The sequence below is a fragment of the Procambarus clarkii genome, chromosome 32 (genome assembly GCF_040958095.1).
Source record: "Procambarus clarkii isolate CNS0578487 chromosome 32, FALCON_Pclarkii_2.0, whole genome shotgun sequence".
NCBI lineage: Eukaryota > Metazoa > Arthropoda > Malacostraca > Decapoda > Cambaridae > Procambarus > Procambarus clarkii.
Genome location: NC_091181.1, coordinates 29,737,102 through 29,753,528, shown reverse-complemented (window position 1 = coordinate 29,753,528; position 16,427 = coordinate 29,737,102). Strand labels below are relative to the sequence as shown.

General features: G+C 47.5%; 1 protein-coding gene across 5 annotated transcripts in view; it reads left to right on the top strand.

Moving 5' to 3' along the window:
- The window catches only part of LOC123759330 (muscle M-line assembly protein unc-89), a 519,867-nt gene that overhangs the window by 425,730 nt on the left and 77,710 nt on the right, over positions 1 to 16,427 (top strand). The gene's annotated exons all lie outside the window — the stretch shown is intronic.

Genomic DNA, 16,427 nt, shown 5'->3' with positions numbered 1-16,427 from the left:
TACGACACGGAGTAGTTTACCATAGCGACAAATAGTGGTAAAAGTTTACACCAAAAAGTTTACACCAAAAAGTTTACACCAAAATATTACAATGATGCGAAGACAATTTTAGACGTGTTTAGTCACTCATTATGCACCCCATACCCATCCCGTGGGCGGTGATTTTTTTTTTGTATTTTTTGTATTATTATTTTCTACCACAGACGTGGCCACATTTACAATGCTAACCAGCATATATACATTTCAGAGGCACATAACGGGTTCAGGAAATGGGTTCCGTTATGGAGAACTAATATGAAGTTACAGCAAGTATATCACATTGAAACATACTCTTAAACATGCTGAAATTGACCAGGAATAAGAAATTGTTCAGTCAATTTCCATAACATTAATTTAGTTACAGTATATTGCCTGTATTTCAAATATATGTTGGCCGAGGTAAGGATTTGGTCTGATTTTGTAATTCGTGTTATTTACGTATTTCATTTGATTGGCAGAATATAATGTGGGGTACCCCCCCCCCTCTCCCACTAAAAAAAAAAAAATTCTGGTTAAATTTAGCTAGTTCAAACTTCATTATTTAGTTTGCCATGAATGAAAAAAAATTTGTTGACCTGTAATCTTTAAACTGACAACCTTGTGGGTGAACTATATTTAATTAAAATTATGAAAAGGCACATGTTGATTCCAGCTGCCAGTGGCTTACCAGAGTGTTAACTATCAGTTGTTTCAATTAACTATTTCTGTATCTTTTTTTTTTTTACAAAATTTATATTGATTATTTCAAGTAACAGACACACACACAGGATTTATATACCGCAGGGCATATAAATTATATATGTCGCATAAATCATATAAATCACGACATATATGAGCCACATAGGCTGAAGGGGGACACTATCATGATCCATATAGGCTTATCTTGAGATGATTTCGGGGCTTAGCGTCCCCGCGGCCCGGTCCTCGACCCGGCCTCCTTTTTTGTTTCACATCCCGAGGAAGCAGCCCGCAGCAGCTGTCTAGCACCCAGCACCCAGGTACCTATTTACTGCTTGGTGAACAAGGGTATCAGGGTGACAAAAACTCTGCCCATTTAGTTGCGCCTCCGCTAGGGATCGAACCCGGAACTTTAGGACTACGAATCCCGAGCGCTGTCCACTCAGCCGTCAGGCCCCTATAAGGGGGGCAAAGGGTTACCGCCATGATCCAGATACGGCACCACCACTGTAATAGGGGAAGGGGAGTGTAAAGCTGCTCTCCTAGCAACAGGAGAGCACACTAGGGGAGTCTCCGTCATCTTATCTAGTCACCAGTAGTGTGTGTGGGGGGGGGGGGAGCTTCTTCATTTCCTTGATGTTTGTAATATATGAATATGTCCTGAGACCTCGTGCTTCACGCATGATAGTGTTCGTCTCTCCACACTCCGTCACCCTCCTTCCCTCCCTCCTCTCTCTCTCTGTCTCTCTCTCTCTCTCTCTCTCTCTCTCTCTCTCTCTCTCTCCCTCTCTCTCTGTCTGTCTCTCTCTCTGTCTCTCTCTCTGTCTGTCTGTCTCTCCCTCTCTCTCTGTCTGTCTCTCTCTCTGTCTCTCTCTCTGTCTGTCTATCTCTCTCTATCTCTCTCTCTCTGTCTCTGTCTCTGTCTCTGTCTCTCTCTCTCTCTCCCTCTCTCCCCCCATCCCCCCATCCCCCCTTCTCTCCGTTGGCTGAGCGGACAGAACACTGGACGTGTAACCCTGTGGTCCCGGGTTCGATCCCGGGCGCCGGCGAGAAACGATATGCAGAGTTTCTTTCACCCTGATGCCCCTGTTACCTAGCAGTAAATAGGTACCTGGGAGTAAATCATCTGCCACGGGCTGCTTCCTGGGGGTGGAGGCCTGGTCGAGGACCGGGCCGCGGGGATACTAAAGCCCCGAAATCACCTCAAGATAACCTCTCCCTCCCAGCACGGGTCCAGGTCGTGCTAGAGAGAGAGTCTTGGACTGCGTGACTTCCAGCAGACCTGACCACACAAGCCTCCCCTTGTAGGGTGACGCACGCGGCAAGTGACTTCCAGCAGACCTGACCACACAAGCCTCCCCTTGTAGGGTGACGCACGCGGCAAGACATTGTTTATATACTTGTACATTTAGAGAGATTTTGGTGGAGGAGTTGTGTGTAATTGGTGAAATGTTGTATTGAGTTTGGCGAAGGATTTGTTAATAAGTTGTTAGAGAAAGATAAACTTAGAGATAACATTTGGAGAGAGAGAGAGAGAGAGAGTGTGTGTGTGTGTGTGTGTGTGTGTGTGTGTGTGTGTGTGTGTGTGTGTGTGTGTGTGTGTGTGTGTGTGTGTGTGTGTGTGTGAGAGAGAGAGAGTGAGAGTGTGGGGTGAGAGAGACTGTTTATAATAACAGTTTGTCCTTGACTGGTTTCTATCAACAACTTGTCGCCTTGATGTGAGGTTGGTGAAGCTTTGCTGACGGCTTAGTGGGTTGCATATAATTGATTGGTGGAAGGATTTGTGTAGGATTAATGATTGGTGTAAGGATTTGTGTAGGATTAATGATTGGTAAAGAATTCGTGTGGGAGTAATAGTTGGTGAATTGTTCGTGTGGGATTAATGCTTGGTGACGATTTCGTATATTCGTGATGGTGCGTTATGCGAGAATTACAGTATCGTGCGTGTGTTGAGTGTACTCTACTGGCTGTGTGCAAGGCTTTCCTCGTAACTCATACCACTCGGCTCTGGGACTGGTCCGGTGGCATACATTTGGTCTCCTTCCAGAGTTGGTGTTTAACGAGGTGAGGATCCCATGCGGACTTCCCATATTCCAGAGGTGGTCTGACCCATGATCTGATGCACATATCTGATATACAGGGACTTGAGTGACTCATTATAGATTTTATATTCACTGAAATCCATTTTTCCTTGTAGTAAGTGTTCCATGAGTCATTTCCTCAAATGCAGCATCTCTTAAACCTCTTAATGACACTGGTCTGTAGTTAATTGGTTCATTTTCCCTTGAATACAAGGACAAAAGGCAGTTCTTGCCTTCGGACACCCCCTACCCCAAGTCCTTTTTTTATATCTACCTGGATAAGGTTCTGGAAGTTGTTCTACTCCCCAAGTCCCGTCCGAGGCCAGGCTTGACTTGAGAGCTTGGTCCAACAGGCTGTTTCTTTGTGCGGCCCGCAGACCCCACATATCTGTTTTCAGTACTAGTATAACTTGCCTGTACCATGGGAGATCAACCCTTTCCAAATTACTCTCCCACCTCTCCCACCCAAGTAAGTCATCAAAGAACAACCCATGCTCCGGCTTGGGTTGCTCTTGTACCTGGCTTGTACCTCAATCCAGGTACAATCCCAAACTGATGCTCTGTTTGGAATTGTATGAAAAACAAGTTTGTAATATGCTTAAAAACAGCATATTCCACAAAATACTCTCTCTCTCTCTCACACAGTTTACACTAATGGTTCCCTACACCACCCCTCACTGGCACTGCCTAGAGTGCAGTTTCTGTGACGGCGAGAGATGGTTCCTATTGTGAGTGGAGAGCCACTACGGGGCTCACCATAGCCCGTGCTACCTAGAACTCTTTGTTCCAGGTAGCGAATCTTTAAACAACAACCATACCTGGGCCTCTACTCCTCCCACTCGAGCGACTCTGTGCGCCGAAAGTTGGCACCTTAATACTAACTGTTTGTCACTCTTGAATACGCACCCAAAGCGTACCTGTGACGCGCTTGTGTCTGAAGCTAGGCACAGATATAGTGAACTGGTGATCGAGTCGGAATTTGTATCCTATGGATTCCTTCCCATATTGGGCTTCAGGTGCGCTGCTAAGACTGATGAGTTAGCCAAATTATGTGCTCTTAAAGCAGCTCATCTTCTTAAAATGAAGGTACTTAAAGTATCTATGTGGTCGGTAGTAAAAATATGTTGTGATGCCCCACCAGAAAGAAGATTTTTGAATTATTGAATTTAATATAAAAAAAAACTTTCTGACAGTCCAAGAAAATGCTGTCTGTCCATCCTTCTTTTTCTTGCTTAAAATGCTGTGTGTGTGTGTGTGTGTGTGTGTGTGTGTGTGTGTGTGTGTGTGTGTGTGTGTGTGTGTGAGTGAGTGAGTGAGTGAGTGTGTGAGAGAGAGAGACAGACAGTGTCAGTGAGTGAGTCAGAGTCACGTAGCAACAGACAGTTTAGCCGCTATTCAGGACTATCAGTTCAAGATGAGGCCTGTCTGTTGAAGCTTCCTCCCACCGTGTCTCCCGGGTCCTCGTGTTTACGCCAGGTTACACCTACACTTTTGTGTTGTGCTGAGTGAGGTTATGCGGTGTTTCTCTTCCTCCAATGTAATGCCAGAGGTGGTGGTTATTGTTGACTGTTTGTGTTGGTAACCGTTCCTACACACGACCACGGGCTGGGTCTCTCTTACCCTGTCACACTGGTGCACTCCAGCTCTCACTCGCTCTCACTCGCTCGAGATTATCACACTTTGCTCCAGAATTTCGAATTCACTATAGCGAAAATAAGAACCGAACAAATCGTTAACTCTTGACACTGTGAGACGTGTGGCGTTTGACAGCTAGGTGGACAGCGCTTCAGATTCGTAGTCCTGAGGTTCCGGGTTCAATCCCCGGTGGAGGGGGAGACATATGGGCAAAAATGTTTCTTTCATCCTGATGCCCTTATTACCTAGCAGTAAATAGGTACCTGGGAGTTAGACAGCTGCTACGGGCTGCTTCCTGGGGATGGAGGCCTGCTCGAGGACCGGGCCGCGAGGACACTAAGCCCCGAAATCATCTCAAGATAAACTCAAGATAACCTTTATCAGAACTCCCAAACCGTAACTAGGCGACACCCCCCCCCCCCTCCCCAGTACCACCCCATCACTGCCCGTCATCATCAGAGTCATCAACTGACAAGTGCGCTCATCAATATTGGACAGGCATCAGCGCCTCAGAGGCCTATTGGGCACTTGTTATCCGCTCTAAGTGTCAACAACTTAACAGACTGGTGCTGAGAGCAGACATTGTGCGCGCGTTGAAACGTTCATCATACCGAAGGAGGAAGGGAAGGAGGACAAGGAATAAGAGTAGAAAGAGGTCTAGAAGGAGGAGGTTAAGGAGTACGGAGTGCCGGACGTTGTCTGTGGTGGCACCCCTGGCTCTCCTGGTGTTATTACTGCCCTGTCTCTTTGTGTCGCGTACTACGGGCTCACCATAGCCCGTGCTGCTTAGAACTTTTTGTTCCAGGTAGCGAATCTTAAACAACAAACATTGTGTCGCAGGTGTCAGACGACAGGTGACTGTCACTCCACCAGTCACCCACCTGTATGACTCAGGAGATTCACATGAAGAATCGCGACTTGTATCCACTAGTGTTGTAGATATTTTGAACACTGGGTTGACCAATGACTCAGCCTAGGAAATATTGCCTGGAACAAAAGTAGACTTCTTGAAGAAGCACTTAGACAAGTTCTTGCAACAAGTGCCGGACCAACCGGGCTGGTGTGGATATGTAGGCTTGCGGGCCGCTCCAAGCAACAACCTGTTGGACCAAGTTATCACAAGTTGAACCTGGCCTCAGGCCGGGCTCGGGAGTAGAACTACTCCCCGAGTAGTTCCCGAGTGTGTATATATATATATATATATATATATATATATATATATATATATATATATATATATATATATATATATGTATATATATATATATATATATATATATATATATATATATATATATATATATATATATATGTATATATATATATATATATATATATATATATATATATATATATATATATATATATATATATGCATGCAAACAAGCCTGAATGGTCCCCAGGACTAGTTTTCAGTCATATATATATATATATATATATATATATATATATATATATATATATATATATATATATATATATATATATATATATGTGTGTGTGTGTGTTTTGACTTGCGAAACCTGTACATCTTTCCTCAATCATGGCGGCTTAATTTGTATTCATTAAACAGGTAAGAGCAACGAGGCTGTCGACAGCAATAACAACCTTGTGTTGCCAAGTTGCAGAACTCGTAAAGTGTTTCATAAATACACAGTGAGGCGCCATGCTTGAAGAGAGAGAGATGTACAGGTTTCGCAGGCGGACACCTTACATCTCTGATGGCAGAGGAATGGTCTGTCACGACTTAAGTTTCTAACGAAGAATTTGTTTTTGAGCCGGGTTGTGACGTCAGTGTGGGGGGGGGGAGCCGCTAGCAACAGCCTCCTTGATCAAGTCATCTCCTAGCTGTGCTTGCGGGGGTTGAGCTCTGGCTCTTGGGTCTCGCCTCTCAACTGTCACTCAACTGGTGTATAGATTCCTTGAGCCTATTGGGGGTCTTGTTATATCTACATTTGAAAATGTGTATGGAGTCTGCCTGCTATATGGAGTGTGTGTATGCGCACTTATTTGTATTATGTGCACTTGTGTGTTGCCCATGGCAGTGCGTATACCCGGGTGAGCGTATACACTGTACACTGTATGTATATGGCTATACAGGACAGCGAGCTGGATGAGCTGCCTTTTCACTGTGACTATTGTTAGCGATTTTGCTTTGTTTTACTGACTTAATTGTTTTGATGTCTGTTAAATGGTGTTTTTTCTCCTTCCAGGTGAGTGTAGCTGTGGTCTGCGGTCACTGGTGAGTGTAGCTGTGGTCTGCGGTCACTGGTGAGTGTAGCTGTGGTCTGCGGTCACTGGTGAGTGGGCGTCTCATACTTTTCAGTATGGACAGTGTTGTATGAGTGTATTATATGTATAGTGTAATTATTTCATTTTGTATAATATGTTTACATCCTCACTGATTCTCTCTCTCTCTCTCTTCTATTTCTTTAAAAAAAATGTTTTTGACCATACATAATGTTCTGGTCCATATGACAGCATTTTAAGGTGTTTTGAAAACATTCCCAACAACGAGGTCATTAGCTAATTAACTAATTAATGTAAACTGTCCGTCTTGCCAGTTTACTGCACATAGTTTCCGTAGTTTATTAAAGTGTCTTCGTCTTGAATATGTTATATCGTTTTAAGTCTTGTAAAAATATATGCCCTTCCCGACAAACTAATCCATATCCTCAATATTTTTGTTTTACATATTTATTGTGTTTATATATTTAAATTAAAACATATGGGACTACGTTTACAATATATTTGTCATAATTTGCGTTGTGTTCATTTGTAACTTGTACACATGTCTATGATATAATATTTTACTGTATTCGTGAATAATTACTAATTAATTAACTGTTTTACGTGTATCACAAACAATAGATCACATTTTCTGATATAAGTTATTATTTAACTTGTAAAAAAAAAACATTCTTGAATACAATTTTTTGGAGAGACCATATTTAAAATAAGATATATCGTGGGAAAATATTACGGTATTGAGTTGGGATTGAACTCTCGTATCTGAACCCCCTTACGTCGCCTCGTGTCATCTTTACTGACATCTTAAAAAAAAAATCTAAACAGAACACAAATCAACGATAAGTTGACTAACCACCACCCACCTCTTCCTCCCCCTCCTCCTTCTTCCTCTTCCTTCTTCCTCCTCCTTCTTCCTCCTCCTGCTCCTCCTCCTCCTTCCTCCTCCTCCTCCTTCCTCCTCCTCCTCCTCCTTCTTCCTGTTCCTTCTCTCCTCTCTCACGTGGAGGGGGGGGGGGGGAAACACAAGTCGAAGCTGGATACGCCAAGGAGTCCAAGAAATGTATGGAAATGGTCAACAAGAACGCACTGAAAGTAGTAGTTGTGGAAGTCGCCTCCGTGAACAACATTAAGGCCAGATTACACAAAGGGGAGTCGAATATCAGAATAGTTCAGTGATATCCCACCAGGTACAATGTGTGGGGCAGCGGTAGGCGGGGCGTACTCACTGACGGAGTGAGTACTCCCCCCTTGGGTCTGTTCTCCAGTTGTTCTGCTGAGAACTGGTGGTTCTCCAGTCCTGCTGTCACCTCTTCCTCCTCATCCCTTTCCACCTTTCCTATTCCTCCTCTCCCCCCCCCCGCCCCTCCCCTTCCACAAAGTGCTTCAGGGACCTTGGTAACCCGACCTTAACAAATATTTGATGTCCCTGGCGGTGGCTCAATTCAACACGGTATTAATGGCCGCCTATATTGTCCCTTTTGTTGCCACCCACTACCACTACCACCCACTGGTACTACCACTACCACCCACTGGTGCTACCACTACCACCCACTGGCACTACCACTGCCACCCACTGGTACTACCACTGCCACCCACTGGTACTACCACTGGTACTACCACTGCCACCCACTGGTACTACCACTGCCACCCACTGGTACTACCACTGCCACCCACTGGTACTACCACTGCCACCCACTGGTACTACCACCCACTGGTACTACCACTACCACCCACTGGTACTACCACTGCCACCCACTGGTACTACCACTGCCACCCACTGGTACTACCACCCACTGGTACTACCACTACCACCCACTGGTACTACCACTGCCACCCACTGGTACTACCACTGCCACCCACTGGTACTACCACTGCCACCCACTGGTACTACCACTACCACCCACTGGCACTACCACTGCCACCCACTGGTACTACCACTACCACCCACTGGTACTACCACTACCACCCACTGGTACTACCACTGCCACCCACTGGTACTACCACTGCCACCCACTGGTACTACCACTACCACCCACTGGTACTACCACTACCACCCACTGGTACTACCACTGCCACCCACTAATACTACCACTACCACCCACTGGCACTACCACTGCCACCCACTGGTGCTACCACTACCACCCACTGGCACTACCACTGCCACCCACTAATACTACCACTACCACCCACTGGCACTACCACTGCCACCCACTGGTGCTACCACTACCACCCACTGGCACTACCACTGCCACCCACTGGTGCTACCACTACCACCCACTGGCACTACCACTGCCACCCACTGGCACTACCACTGCCACCCACTGGTACTACCACTGCCACCCACTGGTACTACCACTGCCACCCACTGGTACTACCACTGCCACCCACTGGTACTACCACTACCACCCACTGGCACTACCACTGCCACCCACTGGTACTACCACTACCACCCACTGGTACTACCACTACCACCCACTGGTACTACCACTACCACCCACTGGCACTACCACTACCACCCACTGGTACTACCACTACCACCCACTGGTACTACCACTGCCACCCACTGGTACTACCACTACCACCCACTGGTACTACCACTGCCACCCACTGGTGCTACCACTACCACCCACTGGCACTACCACTGCCACCCACTGGTACTACCACTACCACCCACTGGTACTACCACTGCCACCCACTGGTACTACCACTACCACCCACTGGTACTACCACTACCACCCACTGGCACTACCACTGCCACCCACTGGTACTACCACTACCACCCACTGGTACTACCACTGCCACCCACTGGTACTACCACTACCACCCACTGGCACTACCACTGCCACCCACTGGTACTACCACTACCACCCACTGGTACTACAACTGCCACCCACTGGTACTACCACTACCACCCACTGGCACTACCACTGCCACCCACTGGTACTACCACTACCACCCACTGGTACTACCACTACCACCCACTGGTACTACCACTACCACCCACTGGTACTACCACTACCACCCACTTGATCTTATCTGGAGAGAGTTTCCAGAGTTCTTCAACTAGTGATAACTTGGTCCAACAGGCTGTTGCATGGAGCGGCCCACAGCCTCACATATCCACTACAGCCTGGTTAGTCCGGCACTTCTTGCAAGAACCTGTCCAAATGCCTCTTGAAGATATCCACCTTTGTTCCGGCAATGTTTCTAATGCTTGCTGGGAGGGTGTTGACCAGCTGTGGACCTCTGATGTTCAGACAGTGTTCTCTGATTGTGCCTATGGCACCTCTACTCCTCACTGGTTCTATTCTGCATTTCCATCCGTATCTTTCTCTCCAGTATGTTGTTATTCTAATGTGGAAATTTGGGACCTGGTCCACCAGTATCTTCCACTGACACTATGAATACTAGTACCATGTATACTCTTTCCTCTCTACCTATTCTTCTCTCTCTACCTATTCTTCTCTCTCTACCCTCCCCCCCTTCCATTATTGTTTCCTACTTCCCCCCCATGTATCTCCCTCCCCGACCCCTCCGTAGAGCTAAGTAATGACGTCACCCCCCCCCCTCCCCACCTCACAACGTCTTTAACAGAAAATGGAGAAAACGGTTTACTGAAAGAGTGGGTAAACTGCACTATTATTCTTAATCATCACATCCAACGACCTCGTGTGCGCCCCATGACCTATTTACAAGGATTACTAACCGCCCAAACTCAATTTTTTTATCCCAACTTCAAAACAATTTCCTAAAACTATCATATACTGTAACTCAAACGGTCAGTGACACCGTTCTCAAAACACGAAGAATTGTGACATTAATTTTAAGGTCAGTTGCACATTAAATATTATTTTTTTTTTTAATTTGTTCATTTAGTGGGTTATATATTTAGCCGTCACCAACAAGCCGGTCACAGTCACGCTGGCTTAGGTTGCTGGGCGCTGGGTTTATATATATTGGTGGGTAAACATGTAGTGTTAAAGTGTTAGTGAAGTATTAGTGAGGAGGACCTTGTGTCTGATGACGGTTGTGCATTCATCTAGTTGTATTTACCTAGTTGTGCTCGCGGGGGGTTGAGCTCTGCTCTTTCGGCCCGCCTCTCAGCTGTCAATCAATCAACTGTATCTAACTACTAACCAATTCCCCCCCCCCACCCCTCCACACACTCACACCCAGGAAGGAGCTATGTGACAGCTGTCTAACTCCCAGGTACCTATTTACTGCTAGGTAACTGGGGCGCCAGGGTGAAAGAATCTTTGCCCATTAGTTTCTGCCTGGTCCCGGAATGGAACCCGGGCCACAGAATTAGGAGTCCTGCGTGCTGTCTGCTCAGCTACCAGACCCCCGTGCGTGCGTAAATGTGTGCGTGCGTGCGTGTGTGCACGTGTGTGTAACACAGCCTTCAGTGTTCATTTTTTTTGTACATATTTTCACTGGTGAATATCAATACACTCATTATAGGAAACGATAAAAGCGAGAGACAGTTGTCCAACACAACCCACCCAAATGTTTTCTGGGCCTAACGTCATGGATATATTAGCTGTGTTAAACTTAGAATGTGTTGGGTAAGTTTAGAAGGTTAGGTTAGGCCTAGCCTTTATTTAACAATTTACAAGCTTCGAAATTTAACAAACCAAGGTTGTTTTCGTTGTAAACAAGCTTGTGGTGTTAATGATTTCTGGCCCTAGCTCCTGGCCCTAGCTCCTGGCCCTAGCTCCTGGCCCTAGCTCCTGGCCCTAGCTCCTGGCCCTAGCTCCTGGCCCTAGTAGTAGATGCCAGTAACTATTTAAGTAAACAAGTCAGCAGCTTATGTTGACCTTGCAGAAGTTATCAGCAGTTCCTCCTCCTCCTCTTCGCTTCTCCGGGTGCACTGTTGTCGGGCACTCCAACCACTTGGGCTGGACGGTCTCGCTTCATGCAGGTCGGCGTTCAATCCCCGACCACCCATGTGGTTGGGCACCATTCCTTCCCCCCTCCCCCTTCCCGTCCCATCCCAAATCCTTATCCTGACCTCTTCCCAGTGATATATAGTCGCAATGGCTTGGCGCTTTCCCCTGATAGTTCCCTTTCATTACAATATTCCCCCACGAGTCTACCCCCCCCTCTTCCTCAAGCATCATATTAGTGTAGGTATGCTTGAAGTATACTGGACTATACCTGGAGTCTGTTGTGATAACTTGATCTAGAAGGCTGTTGCTTGGAGCGGCCCGCAGGCCCACCACAACCCGGCTGGTCCGGCACTTCCTGCAGTCACGTGGATCTCAGGAGTGATCCCTTGGAGACTCCTGCTTGTCACCAAGCACCAGCCTCGCTTCTTGCCGGCGTCCCATATGCTGCTGATGGCACCCTGTTCAGGTGTGCCTCTGGCATAAGTGTTGAAATTATATCCACTCCTAAACTGATCTCTTTCCTACTCTTCTATTACCTTGCACTTGCCGAGATTGAATTCCAGGGGCCGCCACACACAGGCACTGTAGATTCACTTGTATGATTGATGCTCGGCGGATTTCACTGCGTTCTCAACTTCTTATTTTATGAAAAGTCCTTGAGCGTCAAGGTGGGAGAGGGAGCGATGGTGGGAGAGGGAGGAAGGGGTATGATGGTTACGAGGAGGGGTTTTAGGGAGGATTTTGGTGTGTGGGAGGGGGGGGGAGGGGAAGGTTAAAGAAGCACCATATTGGATTACACTATTCCTGGATGGCCTCAGCCGAGGCATTTTTAATTAGGCTACGAGCTGGTATGTCCTTGATTAGCTCCCACCCCCACACTTGTGGGCATGGTGTGGGGCATGGTGTAGGTGTGGGGCATGGTGTAGGTGTGGGGGCATGGTGTGGGGGCTTGGTGTAGGTGTGGGGGCATGGTGTGGGTGTGGGGGCATGGTGTGGGTGTGGGGGCTTGGTGTGGATTTAAGGAGGCTTGCTGGAGGTTACCGGTAAGTTACCTGTAGGTCTCCGGGGTGTGGTGTTCCCGGGAGTGGGCAACATGCAGCATGCGCAGGAGACAGCGCGGAGCACCCTGGAACACCTCACCGAAGGAACTATGTCAAAAACTTCGTCAAAAATCCGTTCAGGTCCCAAGGGTGAAGGGCCTGTAACCCGGCTGACAATTGTATTGACTATTTCAAACGAATAGTGTCTTGATTTGTTCTTAGGAGTTTCTGGAGGCGAGCCGAGGTTTTTTGGGGACTTGTTGGGTCATAACTGAGGTGGTAATCGAAGAACCCGGATGTGGTTTGGCACTGGTGGTGTCTATATGTCTGCCCCCCCCCCCCCCTGGCACCGGCTCTACCGTGCCTACCTGCTGGGTGCCACACCTGTGCTGCTTCCGGATTGTGTGTGTGTGTTCTTGGCCTGGATCCAGTAATCTATAGTAACCAGACCCCATTAACATTAGTCTTAGTATCATACACGTATGGATCATGTGTCCTCTGGTTCGTTTCGCCTTCAGGGCTTCAAGACTCGGTCCTCTCAACCTACCCCATGTTGTTCAGGATTCCAGTTGCTTGTTATGGGTAACGCAGCATGGTTCTAAACCTTACGATGTTGTTTTTAATTTGTTTAATTTTTCTCTCGCCCAAACCAAATGTTCGGACAGCGTTCTAAACCAAAGGTGAAACATACTGGTATTCACCCAGGGGTCGAGACGCTGCCCTACATATCTTCGTAGAGGTAAATATAGGTGTTGTTAAGGCTAATTGATTTATATACTTTTTATTTTAGTTCTAACATAGACGTTGATTTGGCATCAGCTGATGCTGTAGGTAGGGTGGAAGGGCTGTAGGTAGGGTGGAAGGGCTCTAGGATGGAAGGGCTCTAGGTAGGGTGGAAGGGCTCTAGGTAGGGTGGAAGGGTTGGTGTGGGTTGCCCCATCACAGCATTACCTGCCTGGGAAGTCACCATGACGTGATGGTGGGGGTTGGGCCCCGCCTCCTGGACCCAACGTGAGCATGTGGAACAAACACTGTTCAGGAGTAACCCCCCCTTTCCCACCCCTGGCACCCCCTGGTACTCCTGGCACCCCTGGCATCCCCAGGCACCCCCTGACACCCCTGGTGTTTAGTGTATGGAACACTTTATATTCATTGTTATTCATTGGCTTCACAAATTACCATAAACCACTGTAACATTTAGTCTACATGAGTCTCATCCTTCTAGTGTTATGCTCTATGTCTCACCTCTAATTAGTTATAATTTTTCTACAACTGTACACCTGTTCACTCCAGTATAGGAACGATAAAACGTCTAAATTATCGAGACCGTCTCAAAGCTCTCAAAATGTACTCTCTGGAAAGGAGACGAGAAAGGTATCAAATAATATATACATGGAAGATACTGGAGGGCCAGGTCCCAAATTTGCACAGTAGAATAACAACATACTGGAGCGAAAGGTACGGAAGGAAATGCAGAATAGAACCAGTGAGAAGTAGAGGTGCCATAGGCACAATCAGAGATTACTGTCTGAACATCAGAGGTCCACAGCTGGTCAACACCCTCCCAGCAAGCATTAGAAACATTGCCGGAACAAAGGTGGATGTCTTCAAGAAGCACTTGGATAAGTTCTTTCAAAAAGTGTCGGACAAACCGGGCTGTATTGGATATGTGGGCCTGCGGGCCGCTCCAAGCAACAGCCTGGTGGACCAAGTTATCACAAGTCGAACCTGGCCTCGGGCCGGGCTCGGGGAGTAGAAGAACTCTCGAAACCCTCTCCAGGTATGCTCCAGTCAAATCTGTAACATTTACAAAAATCACACAGAAATAAATTGATACATCAACTGATCATGTCATCAAACGCATGGACCAGTGGTATCCATATGCAGGCGAGGAGTCACAATAACGTGGCTAAAGTAAGTTGACCAACCCCCACACTAGAAAGTGAAGGGAATCGACTTGAGAATGGTCCAGGACGGACCGAAACGTCGTCGTCCCTTCACCTTCTAGTGTGTGGTCTGGTCAACATGGACCAGCTGTGCCCCCCCCCAGCTGGTTGTCAGTGTGGCAGCGTCTTGACAAAGGCATAAACATAACCGAGAATTAGAATATATGGACAGTGTTATTAGTGGTGTGTTAGGAGGCCACAGCTGGGCGCTCTCTCACCCTCTCTCTCACCCCTCACTGGCAACACGGCCGCTTGCAGCTTCAGCCCTCACATATCCCTCACATCTCGGTTGTGTCTCCATCATCCTCATCTCGGCTGTGTCTCCATCATCCTCACATCTCGGCTGTGTCTCCATCATCCTCACATCTCGGCTGTGTCTCCATCATCCTTACATCTCGGCTGCGTCTCCATCATCCTCACATCTCGGCTGTGTCTCCATCATCCTCACATCTCGGCTGTGTCTCCATCATCCTCACATCTCGGCTGCGTCTCCATCATCCTCACATCTCGGCTGTGTCTCCATCATCCTCACATCTCGGCTGTGTCTCCATCATCCTCACATCTCGGCTGTGTCTCCATCATCCTCACATCTCGGCTGCGTCTCCGTGCATCTCTCCCCACAGCAAGAGAAGATTCTCACCAGTATCTCTACATACAGCTATACAATGCTTCCATTATTTATAGCTCTACACATGTTAAATATTCTCCCGTGAATAGTGCGTGTCTTCACCACTCACCTCTAATGGAATATAGATGGAGTGAGTGAGATAAGGAATGCAGAGCGGCGTGGACAGTCAGGCCTTGGAGGCGTAACAAGGTCAGACTGCCAAGTGAGCTTGTGCTAGCTCACTGCGGCGCCGCCCACCTCCCCACCCACCTAGCAGGGGTGGGTGGCCTTGCTGGAACTAGCACTGAACTCCCACCCCTCTCCACCACCCACCTAGCTGAAGGAGTGTGTGGGGGTGAACTTGCTTGAACCAGCACCCTGAGGCACCGTCCATCCGTGTGCGTGGGGCGGGGGTGGGTGAGCTAGCTAGCCTGCCGGGGCATCCTCCCACCCACCGCATGTGGGTGTGGGGGGGGTGGGGGTGTCTTAAGATAGGGCAGACGACGTCATGGTACCAAGAGAGGGATGCTGCGTAGCTGTTGACACATTTCCTCCGTCCTCTTACTTTATTTCAAGTCTATTGTGTGTGTGTTTTTACCTAGTTTGTACTGGCTTACAGCGTCGAGCTTTAGCTCTTGGATCCCGTTTTTCCAGCTTCCGATTCTCTGTTACAATTACTCAGGACCTAATTGGGTCCTATAATACCTGATTTTGACAGTGTGAATGGAGATTATTTCTGTCACCTGCTTGCTTGCTTCATTCTGTTTTGATACAAAGTTTTACGCCAAAAAAATATACAATTTGTGGCAGCTTTGTGGCTAGAGCTGCTACCTGTACCCTGTACCCTCTTGCTCTATTAATGCCCATTGTGGGTATTGCTTCCTCGGCGTTTTGTACCGTTGTTGGGTACAGTCCGCCTTCGTACCCCGCGTGACGTTATCAGACGAATCACATTTCAAAATGTGTGCGTGCGTATGCGCGTGTGTGTATTCGCCTAGTTGTGCTCATCTAGTTGTGCTTGCGGGGGTTGAGCTTCGGCTCTTTCGTCCCGCCTCTGAACTGTTAGTCAAGTGGTGTACAGGGTCCTGAGCCTACTGGGCTCTTTTCATATCTACATTTGAAACTGTGTATGGAGTCAGCCTCCACCACATCACTGCCTAATGCATTCCACCTGTTAACTACTCTGACACTAAAACAAATTCTTTCTAATGTGTTTGTGGCTCATTTGGGCACTCAGTTTCCACCTGTGTCCCCTTGTGCGT